We start from the raw sequence: 6015 nt of genomic DNA on the forward strand, positions 1-6015 counted from the left end.
CGAGTAATAACATATACTGTTACACCACCAATAAGGATACCTGATTATTGCAGTAATTTTCACTCTGCTTTATTAGGTATTTATTTTATATAAAATTTGTGATTAAACAAAGACTTCATAGAAAATTGACTAATATCTAAGGAATATTTTAATTGAGGCCACTTTATTATTCACAACACAAATACTCACGAAGTCTCCAACCACTAAGAATAGTAGTTAAATCTTCTGCATATTGTATGTATTATTATGATCATACACACTTTTGTTCCTGTAAACTATACCCACAACCATCCTTATCAAAAGCATAATCATCAGGAACACCTGGATGGCTCAGTAAGTTAAGTGTTAGACTCTTGATTTGGATTTAGGTCATGATATCCGGCCATAAGATCGTTCCCCGAGTCTGACTCCTCACTGAGCATGGACCCTGTTTAGGATACTCTCTCTCTTTCTCCCTCTGCCCCTTCTCACACTCCTGCTTGCTCTCACGTGCTCTTTCTGTCTGAAAAACAAAAACAAAGAGAAGCTTAATCTCAAGTGGAAATAGTGCTAATTTAACTTTTTTTAGGTGATTTATAGAAACCTCTTTTATTGTTATTTCACTGGCCACTCACCTAAAATGCTTTTCCCCAGATCTGTTTTCAGGCTCTGCTCCAAATGCTATTTTTTCTGAGAACCCTTTCCTAACCACCCTATGTGAAAAAGTATCTCCTAAGACTTTATTCATTTTCCTTGCTTTGTTTCATAGAGCACCTCTTAATAACTGATGTCATATTGCATCCAATTTTTGCTTTTTTATTAACTTTCTTTCTCACTAGACTGTAAGTTCTACACAAACAGGAACTATGATTTCCTCATCCCTCGAGCTCCAGGATATAAAGGAGTAGAGATCATTGTAGGTCTTCAAATATTTTGTGAGTAATTGAATAAACAAAACCTAAATTTTAAATAAGGACTTAAAAGTTTTTTTTTAATTTTTTCAATTTATTTATTTTCAGAAAAACAGTATTCATTATTTTTTTCACCACACCCAGTGCTCCATGCAATCCGCACCCTCTATAATACCCACCACCTGGTACCCCAACCTCCCACACCCCCGCCACTTCAAACCTACAAAGCTTTTCCTAAATGCCCAACTACCCTACCATCAACCACTACCCACACATACTCTAGAGATTCCAGAACTCTCCCTGAAACTTCTCAAAACTTCATGTTCTAGGGTACCTTTAGTTTTGGCAGCCTGCTTTCTTGGTTTATTAATCATATTGCCATCCTATACATGCCATCTAGGGCCACTCATGATAACTTTACCGAAGATTTCTGGACAGTAAAAGGAAAAGGAATTTACAAAGACATTGTGAAGAAAAATTTTGAAGTAAAAATTAAACATTCCTCTTTAAAGGCCTCAGTCATGACCCAAGAGGGGTTTTCTATGGACCCACTACTCTCTAAGTTTTCTTAGCCCTACAGCAGCCTCCCAGTCTCTGCTTTATTTTATGTATCCTCTTCGTTTAGTGCTCACCAGTGTAGAAACAAACTCCTCTCTCCATCTGACACAGAGCAATTTAGTCTTCTCTTTTCTTGCCTTTGATCTTTCTGGTTTCATGCTTCAGGGTCCCTTCTTTCATCCCCCAAAGCTCTTAAGGACATTTTCCCAAACAAAGATTCTTCCTTCCGAGAAAAAAGAAGTCTGATGCCAGCTGTGAAGATGATACCTCTGCTGCTTCTATAGCTATAAGAGCCCTTAATATTCCATATGGTTACCAAATATTGCCTTCTGAATAAATATTACATCTTGCCCTTATATATGCTAACATTTTTTCATATGCATACATACTAATACACACATGGATATATATATATATATATATTATATATATACTATATTATATATATGTGCTATTATGATTCATTAAAAATTTATTGAAAATATAACTAAACTCACATGAATTCATAGCTCTTGGTCATTGGGTGTTCCATCAATCAATCAGTTCTAAAAGATCAACTTTAATTAGGTAGATGTCTGTAAGCCTTTCTGATCTTAAAAACAGTTCCCTCACACTTGAAAAGACTGATAATTTATTGCCTATCCAATATCAATTTTTCAAATGGAAACTGAAAATTAAGACTTGAAAGGGACAAAGACCGCCATCCTTATAGATCCTTTTCATGCTTGTCAAGTATTTTGATCAGAGAAATTGCCACAGGGAGGAAGAAAACACAAGGACTGCTCATTTATCTAAATTATATGGACACATTGTTAAATTTAAAAAGTTACATGCAAACCAATATTTAGTATGTCATCTAAAAATAAGAATATGTTTGTCTTATCAGTTGGTGTGAGGCATAATGTCTCACTTACCCAGAAGAAGCAGCCTCATTGCTTGGAAGGAGAGGAATGACTATAACCTCAGATTGTTGTAGTGGTGTTGATGATAGGTAAGAAGACTAGTGCCTACTATTTGTCTTCCACCTGGACCCCTCCAGTAAAATTGTCATCCAGGCCACCTTGCATTCTTGATTACTTTTCTAACAGTTAGAGACCTCAAATATGTCATGCTGTTGCACCTACCACACTGTGCTTGGTCTTGGAAAAAGTTGGTAGTCAGTACCATGTGTTCTAAAATAGTGCCTCTGATATCCCCAGTATCCTGACATATTTTGTTGAATTACATCAGCCAGTACTTTGCAGTGAAGCTAATTATATAATTTCAATGCTAGATCCTATGGTCAACAATGCTAGGCCAGTGGAATCTTTACTTATTCTAGGATGATATGGTCTCCCTAGTCAATAGAAGAGGATTGAGATTAATTCTTCAGGGCTTGATGAAACATTTTTGATCTATGAAATGCAGCCACAGATGCCAACTTTAGCCAATTCCCTATACTACTTATATCCACCAAATGAAAGAAAGACTACAGACTGCTTGACTCAAATGACTACATGTGTTATTTTCCATGGGTGATATCACTCCCCCTAGGCTGTTGTTTCTATATGGGTCAACAGACTTCCCCCTACCACCTCAGTTTAACATAATCTGAACCCAAGTTAGGGTGGTTATGTAGCCATTACAGGTTTTCCTGGACCTCTACCAAGACCTTACTTATCCCTTCCAGCCCAAGTGTGAAGAAACAATCTTCCCAGAGTATGTTTGTCAACTCAGGACCTCTAGGAAACAGACACCAAGACAGAGTTAAAAGAACAAGAGATTTATTGAGAGTAAAACCTATGACATCTAGGGGCGCCTGGGTGGCTCAGTGGGTTAGGCCGCTGCCTCTGACTCAGGTCATGATCTCCGGGTCCTGCGATCGAGCCCCACATCGGGCTCTCTGCTCAGCAGGGAGCCTGCTTCCTCCTCTCTCTCTGCCTATCTTTCTGTGTACTTGTGATCTCTCTCTGTCAAATAAATAAATAAAATTAAAAAAAAAAAAAAAAAAAAACTATGACATCTAAAGGAATGAGGAAAAGCCTTCAGACCGTGATACAGATACGAAACCAGTAAGTGGAGAGGGGAAAGAAAGTTTATGCAGGTAGTAGCACAGGCTGTGATGTGTTCTGAAAAAGTCTCATCCACCCAATGGTAAGCTCCAGTGCAAAGAATGACCACTGAGTAGTCCAATAATGAGCAGAAAATTCTAGGCCCTAATTCTCTCATGATGGTCAGGTATTGGCTTAGAGAAGACTAAGAGCAGTTTAGGCTCAGCTGAGATGCTGCAGATCTTGAAAGTCCTACAGCTGGGCACAGGCAGCTTTCTACATTCCTTGCCACAGGTTCTTTCTTGAAGAGCAATCTGAGCCATGTATACAGGAGGAGACAGAGCATGGTATAATCCTGATCATAGTCTAATTCCTGGGTGGGGGATACCTGTGCTGATGACAAAAATACAGAATTTTTCAAACACCTCGGCTAAGTAACAAGAAAGATTCCCCATGCCACAAAGACCCAGCAGATTAACCTAAGCTCTAGGGTGATTTGGAACAGAATCACTATTATGTGTTGACCAGCAAGGGAACATCTTATCATAGACTAACACACCACCTGTATATGCATCAACACCAGCGGGGAGTCAGAACATTCCGTATCCCACATATGGGACAGGAAGACTGGTTATCTAGAGTTTTCTCAGCAACATGGAACCTATCGTCTGCACTAGGGCTGGTCTCCCTGAGACTGCACTATGGGAGAGCTTAAAGGAATATTCATGGCTTCTTTTTCTTATTCCTGTCCTAACCAATCCAGTGTCTCCTATAACATAACAATACCAGAGACTAGCTTCATGAATTTAGAGGTTAAAATGGAATAGGTTCCTGATGAGTGGGTAATGACACATAGCATCTAATCCTTGGAATAAGGAGTGAGCTGAGAAGTCAAGTTTAACTTTCTTGATTCTCTATAGGCTGACTTCTTAGAAATGATGATGAACTCCTTTAGGGCACCACAGAAACTGTTAGCCTAAGGCAATTGACTCTGGAGAGGACTGTGCTATGCATTTGGTCTTGAGGCCACTGAACTCTTGTCACATAGGTGCAGTCACAAGATTTGGACTTCAGCCCAGCTCTCTGTTCATGCCAGGGGAAGGGAATCATGCAGCCCACCAGCCAAGGGCTAGATTCCTGATCCTCAAATATGAGGATCAGGAATCTGTATCCCTTTCTATATCTATATTCCTATCTGCAACTTCACGGAGTGATAAGCAATGGGGGACCACATATCTGCTAACTATTTATGTTTCCATGATTTTCTTTCCCCATAAATGCTCTTCCAAATGGCCTGTTATGTGTTCTTTCTATCTCTGGCCATGTGCCCTTGTCTGATAGGTAGCTTCACTCTGTTTATAAATAAATCATGGAAGTACACACAAGAAATTGATAAAGATGATGAACCAAGAAATAGTGGATAGATGCGGACAGAGGTGGAAGAGAGCTTTCTCAAAGCACATATTTGATATTTGAACAATATGAATGTCGTACCTAATTTTTAAAAAATAAAAATTAAAAGGAGAAAAGGTTCAATTAGTAACTTCTAGAAAATAATAAATTAAATTATTTCCACACAGTTTCCTTTCTTGTCCAAATTTCTTTACACCGATTTGAAAGTGATGTTGACAGCCATAGGCATGAAAGTGTACCACGTACAACAGAGGAAACATCCCAGAAGTAAAATAACATAATGACGGCAAAAGAACAGTGCACATATTTTCTCAAATAACACATTAGGATGTGATTTTAGTTAAATCTAAAGAAAGTTTTAGAATCTAGAGAGGGAAATAAACTAAAAGTAAGATGCTCGAGAGTGGCAGGAACTACACAATCACACAGATGGTTCCCCCAATGGGGATTAGGAAGACACAATTCACATTCTTCCTCCTAGCCCTTCACAGTCTAGCTGGGGAGACAGACAACTAAATAGATAATTAAAATATAATGTGATATCATACATGAAAAACAAGTCCAGGTAGATTTGTGATATAAATATGAAAGGAAAAGCAAGAAAATTTCTATAGGAAAACATCCACAACTATCTTCTCTATCTCAGGGGAAGAAAAGTTTTCCTAAACAGAGAAAAAAAAATACCATGGAAGAAACAAGTAATAAATTGGATAACACTCAAAATAAGAACCTTGGCTCCTCAAGGACACAACTAAAATATAAGAAGGTAAGCTACATAATGGGAAAATATATTTTCATCACATTTACTTAATAAGTTACTACTTTAAATCAATAAAAAGAAGAAAGACACCCCAATAGATAAATGAACAAGAGACTTCAACTGACATTTACCTACATAAACAACAAACACATGTGAAGTAACAGAAGAAAATTATAACCACAATGAGACCATTATAGCAATGTCCACTTTTGCTAACTACTGCAATTCGCATAATGGGGGAAAATTGGAATGTACATGTACTGCTGGAGAGAAAAAATTGGTAAGATCATTTTGGAAAATATTTAGCATTTTCTATTAAAGTCAAACAGGTACCCACTCCATAACTCCTAGACATGTGCCCAAG

Source organism: Mustela lutreola, chromosome 9, assembly GCF_030435805.1.
Source record: "Mustela lutreola isolate mMusLut2 chromosome 9, mMusLut2.pri, whole genome shotgun sequence".
Taxonomy (NCBI): Eukaryota; Metazoa; Chordata; class Mammalia; order Carnivora; family Mustelidae; genus Mustela; species Mustela lutreola.